This window comes from Anguilla anguilla, chromosome 1 (genome assembly GCF_013347855.1).
Source record: "Anguilla anguilla isolate fAngAng1 chromosome 1, fAngAng1.pri, whole genome shotgun sequence".
In the NCBI taxonomy this organism is placed as follows: Eukaryota; Metazoa; Chordata; class Actinopteri; order Anguilliformes; family Anguillidae; genus Anguilla; species Anguilla anguilla.
The window spans coordinates 17,584,029-17,597,235 of NC_049201.1; the positions used below are offsets into that span (position 1 = coordinate 17,584,029).

The 13,207-nt window shown below is 36.1% G+C and overlaps 1 long non-coding RNA gene across 3 annotated transcripts in view; it reads right to left on the reverse strand.

Annotated features, from left to right (window-relative positions):
• Positions 1 to 13,207, reverse strand: part of LOC118211474 — a 49,970-nt gene that overhangs the window by 11,904 nt on the left and 24,859 nt on the right. The gene's annotated exons all lie outside the window — the stretch shown is intronic.

Genomic DNA, 13,207 nt, shown 5'->3' on the forward strand with positions numbered 1-13,207 from the left:
AATACATTGTATATTAACACCATTGGATTTATTTAGACCTTTTAAGTATACTTCCTTATCCACAGCAGTACACAGCATAAGACTTGCACATGACACGTATACAAACAGACAAAAATATAAAACCAATTATGATCTCATTGGCCTGTTTTGTCTTTGACTTTTTTTGGCATATTTCCTCTCATAGGCCAATATTGCTACTCGTGTTCAATAAGCATAAAACGTTTCTCATTTGGTCAGCTTTTTTAATGTTCACTATTGAGGGCTTTTGATGTATATTTCAAAACACTGAATCGAATCATAATTTTTAATGAACAACAGCATACCTATTCACCTGTATTTTTTGCCTCTTTAATCATGTTAATTCAAGTGGACTAGACATGTAACCACAGAGCTGAGCATTGTTATTGCTTGACTTTGATCAGTTTGAATCACATTAATCAACGTTGAGACTTAAAGAAAACTGTCTTGCTTGTGTCCCTGAAGAATTTTATTTGGCAAATATGAAAACTAGAAGCGAAATCAGTTCCAGTAATATGTAAAAGTGAACTCCTTTAACACTCATGCCAACACAAGTACAATTGCCAGACATTGTACTTTCCTTGGCAGATTCCATTTCACTGACTTACTTCCCAAACAATTGTTCATTAACCAGACTTCTGCTGTGAAATGCTGCTCGATAGCTAGCAGAAACAGAAACATATGCTTCACAACTGAGAGACACACAGCACATTTGTACAGAATGGGTTAACTGGCCTAAATGAATGATTGAACACATTCATGGAGTTTAAACTGGTCTTCTTTAGTGTATTGTGCTTATGAGATGCTGTCTTACCTGATAGAGTACTGTATGTATACAGTAGCCCTTCATATCAGTAAAATAAAGAGCCAGCATCACACATCCAATGCAAATATCTAATAGCTTGTGCTGATAGCTAATATCTCACACAGTAAAACTGTCAGTGTTAAATCAACTCAGAGTCAAAATCAGTTTAATTGAGTTCAACAGAGACCAAATGTACACTGATAGAGTTAATGATGTTCTATCAAAATTAATTTTACACTGAACATTTTACTGATTAATGTATATATGGTCGCTACATTCAGACCAAACTGTTGATTTGACAGTTTAGAATTGCATTTGATTTGCTTGTCATCCACCTGCAGCCAAAGCAAATGGGAGAATGAAGACTTGATACTAACTACATGTACATATTGTACATTTTCCTTACAATGTTCTTGCTTCCCTGTGTGTTACTGATGCTTTCACAAATTAACCGCAGTTGAAGCTCAACGTACTGGAGGAGTGTCACTTCTATCTGCTTTACTCTAAATATTTCTTTGGCAGCATCTGGATAACATTCACAGGCAAATACATCACTTCAGATGTCACTTCCACAGTTTAGCACTGTTTTTAAGAGCATTGTTTCATTCCTGTTGTAAGTGAACACATTTGTTTCATACTTTACAAAAGGACCAACATTGTAAATGCAGCGAGTTCATGTCAAAATGGTCTGCGATCACCACTCTCTAGTGGTCACAGTTTGACAGCATTAATTTGCACCTTAGTGAGATTATATAGCCGTCAGATGTTTCACATAAAAGTGCAAGTAAAAAGAAACTGCACTTATATTCAAATCAATTAAAAGACTAGGTGTTGAAATGTCCTTAACTGGCTGCTAATTAAATACCCCCAAACTGCATCACACGTCCTCTTTTATCATAATGGGAGTGAAATCTGGAGGTTTATGACCTCTGTTTTTCCCTGGATTACCAAACCGCTGAAGCCACAGAGGAACAAATGACAAGAACTGGAAAAACAGAGGATATATAGCATGCAACCCTTAATTTTCTGAAATAGAGCTGCACTTGTGGGAATTAATAAATAAGATTGTTTTCAGTTTTTCAATTCCAAATAAAATGGTATGCTTCCATAGCTGTGCTTTACTTCTGGCTCCAGTGGGAGAAAAGCCTCAGGTCAATAGAAGGCTTCCACCCAGGGGGATTTGGCCCTCACCTGTGGAATAATTCTGAATCACAAAGTCTTTAGCGTAAGGCCTTGGTCACCATTCAGACGTGCTGTTCTGTCTGTATTCTGGCATGCACAGTTTAATAGCTCTCAGTGGGGACATTTCCTAGAACATAAAATGTGCGGGTTGCATTGGTAGAACACGGAAATCACGTTGCCTCCCATATAAGGGCAAGCAACAGCATGTACTATGCACATGTTGCAAGTTTCTTTTTTTCTTTTTTGCATTTTTCATTTTACATAAACATATTCATATCCCAAAAGCCATTTTATTTGAGATCTTAAGGTCTATGTCCAGACATGAAATGTGTCCCATTAACAAAGTTAAATATGCAGTTCTACTCACGAGCAGTATTTCAGAAAATTTACTGAAGTCCATTCATTCAGTTTAACTAAGGTGATTTCCTTGTATCACCCATCACTATTCCCTGGCTGTAGGTTCAGCTGAAACATGTTAAAGTGAGAAAGAAAGCATCTCAACTGGACCGACAAGGAACAGTGATGAGTGATTAACTTTTTTACAGTGCTTATCTTAGTGGCCAATCATGTTGGTCATAACAAATATTCTTTGTCCATTACAGAACTTTCTCAGAGTTGACAGGTTTACAGAGTATGTGAGAGCACGACACTTGTTGGTCTCAAATCCAAGAGTAAACAATTGTTTCATCTAAATACACGCTCTTCATTTTTGACTATTGTCATTTGGATGGCGTACAACAAATGACTAATAATCTGGAGAATGGAGATGTCTACACCAAACATGACTAATAACAGGATGAAATGAACAAAGGACAAAAAATTTCTTACTCAAAATAAAAAAGCCCAAAATTGCATGCATTACAGAAAACCGAAATCGTCGGCATAATGCAACTGACCAAATGCTCGTAAAATCATAGTTGCGGTTAAATCAGGCTAAAAATAAAAAATACAATTTAATATGCAGTCATCATAGTGAATTTAAACTAAGTATGCAGACAAAAATAGAAGAGCCTTATTCTTCCCTATCCAGCTGAGAGACACACTGCCTGTGTCTTGGCAACTCTTCAGTACTTGAAACTCGTGTTGACACAATCTGCAAAGCCTTTTACGCAGTGAACCTCTAGCCAATGTCTCATGATAAATACCCTAAAAGAATTCCATCGCCTCTTCACTTTGGTTCTCCACATTTTTCCAGAACTATTTGAGGTCTCAAGCTTCGGCAGACACTATCTGCACTTTCTCCCAGCAGAATGATGTTTGCATACCTTTGTAATTTAAAGGCATACTCCACTAAAGATGATGGCTGACAGTTTGCAATACATTTCCAAAAGATAGTGCTATCATACTTAATGTATGATAGCCTTTACTTATAAATAAAATATATATTTTACTTCAGGAACAACAAGGGATGTTTTGTTTCCGGTAACAAGAAACAAATATAAATAGAAATGATCTTTACGGCCTCTTTGTCCTGGAGTTAGAATTTTTGCAAGTGAAAGAATTTTTCTGCAACTTCTTGATTAAATTTTGATATTGTGGTATGTATGAATTGAATAGTGATATTAGGTTGCATATTTTGTATGGTATGGGTTAATAGGAAAGGGAATGAGGGAAGGGAATTATATTATGTGATAGGCTAGGACAATCTATGGCTATGAGAACATGTATTACTATTTGTAACTGCATGGCTGAGAAATCACACACAAATACACATTTATTACAGTTTTTTTCTTGATAGCACTGAGCCATTTATATAATGACCTATGAGATTGAAGAACACATTTGGAGAAATATCACTTGCTGCATCAAAAAGTCTAAACCTCAGTGAGCCTTTCTAAAACAAGTGCGTGTGCCAAACAATTGATAAATAATTTGATCATTTTATGTTTTACATTAAAACACGAAAGAAGAGAACCAAGAGAAGTTGCTTTGTTGATATTTCTCAGCCAATCGGCCATAACAAAAGCCAACCCCAACAAATCATTCATTGGAGGCCTTTTCATTTTTGACACATTGTCAGGACACATTAAAATTTAACATAATTTAAAAATAAAACACTATTGTTTTCTGTTGAAACGAAGCAACCGAACAGTGCCCACTCTTTCATTTGGATTATATTTTGTAATTTAACTCATTTTTAAAAGTCAGCACTCATGTAGCTGGTATTAGCTGAGGTGTCATGGAGTATTGGCACTGTTGGGAATTTCCCAGTTCAAGCTCCACATCAACTCTCAGGTGAAGTGAAAAGAAAAATTCTCATCTGGTTTTCATTTAGAAAACCTCAAGCTGTCAATCATCTAGCTGCAAAAAGCTTTATGGAAGGCACAAGAGCTTGGCATGCATTGTTGACACGTACCAGGATGTTTCAAGGGACGGAAATCAGCCACGGGTAATGAAATCAGAAGCACAGGAGGCCGGGTTGTTCTGGGATACTGCTCATGGTTCATTAGTCCACCCTCATCTGGATCAAGGCTGAATACTGCTGTGAAATAATTTATTGCATTGTTGATGCTGTTTAAACTCTGTTTAACTTATTTCGAAATATGCAAATGTTTTATTGGGTTCAGGAACCTGGAATGACATTGTACATAGACTATTAAAAAGCACCCAACTTTATCTGAGATTAAGGGTAGCAGATATAATTTCCTGTTTTCTTCAACAAAAATTATCTTTAAAAGTTTAAGCTCTGTAATTTGTATGTGATTACTACACATTTCCAATTATATATCCGCACACACACACACATATACAGTATATATATATATATATATATATATATATATATATATATAGATACCCACAAAATAAGAGGACACGTAGCATATAGATATTCATCATGATATTAATGCATATGTGTATATTGGTATATTGAATATTTTAGTTCAAGGGGCTGAAAATGAATAATGTTGCACCCTAAGTCAGACAAAATAGAATAAGTATGTTATTTGAATATAGCTTCAAATCTCTTTTGTTGTACACTACATGGACAATCATCTCTTTGATTTATTCAGGCTGGCTTTTTATTATGTCGGATGAGCTTGGTCGACATAAGTTCCCATCAGTGTTTCCAAATAAGTGCACAAAATATCTACAGGTTAGTAAAATGGGTCAAAAGTAAAATCCAAAGTGCCAGATGACTGAAAACACAGCTACGGAAGCTTTGGCCTTTACATTTCACATGTAAAAATACAAGCTTAATCATTCAGAAGGGTACTACCAAGCAAATGGAAAACAGGATGAGATTAAGGTTGGACGCATTTCATTTTATTCATTCAGTGAAAGATTTCTGGAAAGAGTTTGGGCCTTGGGTTTTGTCTGGCCTTGGATATCATGTCCATTTGCAGGTGAGAAATTTGGACAAAAATTCTCAAAACACTTTGACTTTTTCAGACAGATAGAAATTGCGGCATTTTTTATGATTAATAGTTGGCATGTATTTACATACAGCTCAACGACATTAATTGAACATGAATATCATTTTTCAAGATATAAAAGAGTTTGTATATATATATATATATATATATATATATATATATATTCTTATTCTTCCGTAAAAAGGCTTCTCACTGATCAGTGAGTATTTATTGTCAGTCATTCAAATCAAATAAATGTTTTTACAGAACTAAAGAATCACCTAAACCACCGAATGAATAAATACTCTGAACTTGGGAATAAATACTCTGAACTTGGGGAAAAAAAGCAGCAGAGAGTGCAAAAACAGAACAAGCAACTCAATAAATCAAGAGCAGGAATGTCTATTGTGAGTGTGGCATTGGCTTTGACATTGTGGTCAGAGGCACGCAAACAATGTGTTGAAATACCACTCTTCTTATCTCCCAAACAAATAAGGCAAATCAGACAACACATACGGCGTAAATGTATAGAAATACACTGGGGATTATTTGATAAAGACTAATAATGCCAGTGTGATCACTAGTAACTAGGGTCCTGTCAAGAGATCTTTATTTTTTACATCCTTTTCAAATAAAACACACAAAAAGGACATATACACAACTTGGTTACAAACAAGTGTTTTTGCTCAATGAACTGAGCCAGCTCATACATTTCCACAGAAAGTAAATATAAAACCTGAGGATTTGTTTAACTTCAGATTCTTTCTTTCTGTTCTCAAAGCTGCAGTAAACACAGGTCCAGGCCTCCTGAAAGTACGGACTGTTTTGTTGTACCTGGTGGTATAAAAAACCACAACAGAACCACATGGTCCAAAAATAACATCAGACACACCATTCACTTGGAACAGCTGTGTGTGCTCATTGCATGGGATTCCCAAACAACAAATGAAAAACACAACAATAGAGAATAATGCAGGGATTTTTGAAAGCGCCTGAACCATGTGAAGTCCACGCTCAAAAATGAGGTATGCTTTGGAATAAAATTTTTTTTAAAAACATGTGGTATTACATTACTTAGAAATATTCAATGTTCTTTGAGCCCGTATCTATAACTTAAAATATGTAGTATATAAGGAAGGTAAAAGTTTTGTGTTATGATATTGTGAAATCCTCGTGAATAGGATCGGTGAAAATAAATCAATTGAACAAAATAGACCTATTGATAAATAGAGTATGGTTTGCAATGTCCCTGGGTTATGTAAACAAAAATAAATGTCTGAGCTGGAGCCCAGTCAGTCCAAAAGGCCTTCCTGTCAAAATACAGCCAGTGAATTACAACAAAATCCAATGGTCCAAAATGGAGAAAAACTATCTAGAATGGGGTAATAAGAGTCGCCTGAGAGAATGTGATTTATTATTTACTGGAAAAAATTTTTTTCAAAAACCCTACAAACACAATAATCATGGAACACTTGTTGTAAGACACATAAAGAGCCTCTGTTTTCACAGAGGCTCTTTATGTGTCTTTATGTGTGCTCTTTAACATTCAGAAACATTGAAGACTATTGTTTTGTTCAGTATTTAACTAAACTTACATGATTTAGTTGATTTTTCCCATTATTACTTTCCGCTTTTGTTTATAAATTCAACAATTGAAGAGAAGTGGATGGTAAAGAAACAATCAACACTTGATCAGATTCTACTTGGCAAAGGAAGGATATTCATATTTACACACAGTATCTGTACAGTCCTAGTTTGTCTGACCTTTACAGTAAAATACTGGTTACTGTGGATTTGTTTGATTGTGCTAAATGTAGAAATGGAAAACACAAAGCTAAGTTTTTTGTGTATACCTTATATCCAGGAATACTTACATAATCCATGTTCTGCATCAAAATCAATGTGGCTAAAAGAGCGTTTATCTGTTTACGCATGGGATTGCTGAAATCAACAACTTTTCATAAACTCAGAGACCTCTATTTTGTATAACATCATATATTGAGATTTTGAGGAGAGCAGAAGTGTCAAGGCGGTAACTGGTGGGTTTTATTGTAAGGTGATTTTTAGCTAGCTAGAATGGTTGAACTTTATGCAGGTTATGGCTGTAGCAATACCTGCTACCTAGCTAGCCAGCATGCGAACTCCTAGCGCAGTAATGCATTGGGAAATCTGTAAATTAATAACAGATGAATTGCAGGCTTATACACTGCCTTGCCTATAAATGAGCCACTGTGCCCAATTATTCTCTTTTAGTGCTTTTAGGACTGATGTGTTGTATTGGCCTAAGCAAGCTATCGGCCTAGCTAGTTGTGATGTTTGTTTCGGTGACTGTCAATGTTTTGATTGGCCTGCAGCTGAGTACTGTACAGGTTGAGCCTTGTTCATGGTTCTGGTGTTCACCTTGACCTACTTTCCCAATCGCCTAAGTTGTACAACACAACACATTGTCTACTGTAAAATATCTAGGCCTAATAGTGCAGTGTGTGTCCTGAGGGCGGCATGGAACATGTAAAACAATCTTGCACAGGGGCCGTCATACCTAGCTTCTGCCACTGCTACTAGCCTTCTTTTTTACCACGCGCAGTAACTTTTTTTTAATTAGCCACAATACAATGATGACACACGCCTAAAATAAAACAAATGCATTATCTTTAAAAAGCTAGCTAGAGAGTGTGAGCACCAGTGTTTTTCCTGGAGATGTAAGTGTGTAATTTGAGTTAGAGCCGAAGCGGAAGGGCTAGAATGAGAATACTATATTCGGCAAGTAAGTGTTTTATTAATGGTGACGTATGCGAAAACGACTCAAACGACTCAAAAAACTTGATTCATGTTAATGTACTGACTCGAATGTACTGATTCATTTTAATGAATCGAACTCCCCATCACTAAGTGTTCATTCAAATTAAGCACTTTCTCTTTGAATCTCGCAATTCGGCCAATGGCTATGTAACTATTACTATCAATAAACAACACAAATGTCATACATTTATAGAAAGCAGTGTGTTTTTTGCTTGTGTTTTTGCTCTTCTTACCTGTGTAAAAGCGTAGAATGCTATGTAAAAGTCTCTGTAATTCCCCTCAATCACAGTCTAGATCCATGCCTGTTTCCCACTGGTTCAATCAAAAAGCATTCCCAATACACCATGTAAAAATACTGCCACCTATCTATACACAGTCCTAAATAATCAAACTGAATTTCACACATGTACGTCTCTTGAAAACATTGTTATCATTATCTGTACTTAATTAGATGCAATTACTTCATCAAGGTAGATGATTAAGTTGACGCAATTAGAATAATTGTTTGGCACGTGACTTGTCAAAAAGGTTATCGACCCCTTGTTATGGAAGTACCTGCAAGAAAACAAGTGGAGACAAATGTAAACCTAAAATGTTGGAGAAGACATGCTTTGCCATTTATTTTCAGTTCCAAAACCAGCGGAATCCCACACAAATTGCATCCAGGTGCGATTCAAGTAAAACTGATCTATATCTGATTTCTTGTGTCTAGACCTCAATCATCAAATATGACACATTTCAAATTTATTGCGAAATTGGATATATGTTGCATAAAAAGACAAGTTTACAGATCTTAAAACCACCTTGGTTTCCCAATCATCACTCCGTTCATGGCATTCAGTTTTAAAAGAATGAAATTTTTTTTTTTTTTAAATATGCCAAGAAAAAAACAAAAAAAAAAACACTGAAAAGTCAGCCCTAAGGGCTTCACACAGAAATAACCACTATGACCAAAGTCTCTCACCTTACAGAGATTTAAGTGCTCTACCCTCTGACCTCATGGAAGCACAGAATTGAGACATACCTTCAGCAGGCCCGTCTGGGAGATAAGCGAGGCCCTACTCAAAGTTTATAGAGTGAGGCAATGCACGCATACATCTTTTTTTCTCAGGTGATTCTTTGTACAGTAACAAACGTGCTTATCATGCACTGTCCGCTGTTGTTGCAGTGTAGCCTACCCTAGGCTGCACTGGCGACATATAGCAGACAATAATAGAATACTATAGTATAGTATTTAGATTAGCTAACAATCATGATTATTAGGGTTTAGGATTTATAGTGCAGTCACATTCAATAAGTACATTTTTACCATCCGAAATTGCACCATGTAAAACCATAAAAACGGACTTATCACGTAAGGTCATGTGGCCTATAGGAAACACATCTATTTAATGTCATCACATATTCTGCCAGTATGCTGTTTTTCTAGGCCTATATGATTTATTAATAATAAATATGATTTAATGTGCACAAATTTATAAATTTATTACAGATATACACTGAGATATGACATAGAAGCAGAATGAGCGAGGCGATGCCAGAGATTGTTAAAAACTGAGAGGCTGCACTGACAGGAAACCCCACCGTGAACACTAGGGACAAATGCACTGCCTTGGATTCAGTTAACATTTGTTCAGATTGTCTTCAGTTATTCACTTTGACTTTAAAATAGTTGAAAATGTTAAGGTTTTCTCCTTGAGAGTGTGTTTACAAAGAAAGACTGAAAGGTAGTAGATTTATTTGCATTTATTTTAAGTCAAAGGAAGCAGAAACATAAACTGAACCCAGGCCACTGTGATGAGATTAAATCTACCCATGAATTGTTGATTTGTTTGCCATCTGTCTGAATTTGGCTAAACAACTGACTGACTAACCAAACTAAATGCATCCTAAAATGGCAACTCAGCAAAAACATAAGCATGCAAACAGCAGTACCAGACTGTTGTGGCAGATAATAACTCTCAGTTAGAGCCAAAACATATTAGGACACTGGATATACATAGCCACTTCAAGGTCAAAACTGTATAATCCCTTTCACACTGGTGAATCGTCTCACTGGAATTATCTTCTGAGGAGCGAACTCTGAAAAGATTCACATTCCTGTTAGTTATTCATTAATTCAATGTACTGAAAAGAACTTTCATCACTTACATTTCTGCACTTCTATGGGGTGCTGCTTTCATTAAATAAATATTTCGAATATCTTAATTTGGGTAGTTGCATAACAAGATTGACAAGGTTTTGACATTCTGAAGCAATTTTCGGATGCTTTGTGCAAAAATAGTTGTTTTATTGCTGACAGCCTATTTAGATTTTCTGGCTAAAATAAGATTGTAAATACTTCAAAGGCAGTTTCAATCTGTAAATGATTGCATGTGAAGTATAGGATAGAAAATGTTCTGACAAAAATATTTTCAGCAGCAGAAATATAAAGTCAGTATTGGTATCTTTTAAAATCTTCATAACATTTTTCTAGGCCACCTGGATGACATAGTGAAAATGTTAAAATATATATAATGTTTGAATTAATTCCTTTTTCTACATTTTTACAACTCAAGGTTCCTCTAATATCCTTCGAGGTTTTCGACAGAAAGGTACATAAGTACTATATTTATATTTGAACAATGAAAAAATAAATTAGAGTTTAGAGTGGAGCATTAGACGAACAGAGTGCTCACAAATAGGCAAATGGTGAATTGTGTAGAAAGATTCAAACTTCATGTGAATGCCTTCATATCAATTAAGAAAAAAAAACCCAATGTAAATCAACAGATTTTTGTCAAGTTTAGACTTAAACTGTGTTCACTTCCTCTTCTCTCCCCACCACCTGATATCAAAATGATATACAGATTCTGTACAGTCTAGACATAAATACTAAGCCTTGTAATGTATCTGAATAAGTACATGTATGTACACGGATGACTTCAGTCTAAAAGAATATTGTTTCACATCAGATGTTCCAAACTGGATGATGAAGGGCAGAAGATTTGCATTTTTAATTTTATATGGTCCAACATCTCCAAAATATTGGTGAAATAAATAGGTTTTTGTCCCCATTTTTTTCACCAGTTTTTCTCATACATCATGAGAAATCGGCGGTAGTTATACTGTGGCCTGACAATTTTGCTCTTGGAATAAAACATTCATGCACATGTTTCAGTTTTGATTTCCCTTCACTTTCTGAGAAAAATAATGATTTTATTTAAATTAACATTTGGTGTATCTTATTGAAAGTGTTTAGTTGGGGTTTAATTATTTCAATGTGAGTGTGAGCGTGTATGTGAAGAATAAGTAGTCACATTGTGTTTTTCTTTGCTCATGAATGTTTTTCTTTACTCATTCCTTGAGTATTTTAGCATAGTGACACAATTCAAAAAACAGTTCAATCAGCCATTTGCATGGTGAAAAAAATTCAGAAACTACTTTGATAATAATGCAATGGTATGAGGCTCGAAAGAAACACACCCACAAATAACTGTCATTAAATTAGACCACAAGTAAGATTTTATAGCATTGGTTGCAGACAGAACAAGTTCAAGTCAAAGAATTCCACTTGCCAATTAAAACTGGAAGCAGCTCAAAGCTAGCTTATCTGTCTGAGAAAACAACTGATGCATTACTCTGTGAAATAGTGGGGTTAGATCAGAATTAGAACCTTTTCTAATGGATTTGAACCTGTTTTTTTCATTGTGTTTTTTTGTTCATTGTGTTTTTTGTGTCTGTTTTTCATTTTCATAATTAAAACTGTGTGCCATCCAATGTTAAAGCTCTGACACATACCAAATTAGAGGCATGCTGTCATGGTGGAATATGGCAGCTGTTCTCCTTTTGCATTTTAGGGGAGGGTTTGTATTACGCTGATGAAGAACAAGGTCATCCACTAATGGGATGTATAGGTCTCAATTACCCCAGCAATATAAATTTCTGTGAAAGTGGGCATCATGTTTGAGCCTCAGTCTCTAGATCCCTGACTATAGGATTTATTCCACCTCAAAGAGCTTTGAAAAGGACAGGGAAGATAAAAAATATGCCAGTATGTAAACCAGGCTGGATAGAACAAAGAATAAACTTTTTTCTACTCAGATGAGCTTGGATGTTGATGCAATTCCAGCTTGGAAATTTTGGTAGAACATGGGCAAATAATGAGAATGGGGGCATTGTTTAATATTAAATATATAGATTTCCCACTCTCCATAGTGGCAGCAGAGAAATTAGGGTGTGTTGAAATCAGCTAAAGATGTCAGCTGAGGAGTAGGTTGACACCCAGGAAATGGAGAAGGACTTGCTGTCTATTCTTTTGCCACAGTAGAGACATCATTCAGTGGTTGCCCTACACAGCAGTGCCAAATTAGCTGCTTGCACTGGCTGCTAATTCAGGTGATCAGCAGGGGTGTGAAAAAATGTTAACTTTAAATGCCTTAACATATGTAGAAAAAAAGGGAACCAACCTTTTAAATACATTCCAGTATGTTTGTGACATAGAGTATAAATGAATGTATGCCCATAAGTAAATGTATAGTAATTGTAATGATGCCAGTTTTGAGGCTATAATCTGCTTCCTGCTTCAGCAGTTTGGAAACTGTACGTTCTTAATAATCTTAAAACGTAAAACATTTATGCATGCAATTACTAATGATGTTTTTTTTCATGTGGTTGCCACCTTACGGCATACAGATGCTCCGAACAGATTAAATTTCAAAAGCAGCCCGTAAACCCTGACAGCTACATCTGAAAACGTGAATATTCACGGCAGGGGAGAGAATGTCCCTTTGATCCTGTGGGCTGATCCTGTGGGCTGTGAGAAGGAGCACGGGCCCTGGGCTCATCAGAGGAGGTTGAATGTTCCTGCTTGATCCTCCACTTGACGCATCATTAAACTTTATACCTCGCATGGGAGCCTACCCTCCTCGCATGCCGAGCGAGCAGATCCTGTCCTGCTCTCTGCGCATTGCACCTCGCGTGCCGCGACCAGAGGGCGGGAGAGAGAGAGAGGGAGGAAAGAGAAAAGGCTCTGTCTTGTGCACTCGGCCCTCAGGGCTGGGACTCCTTT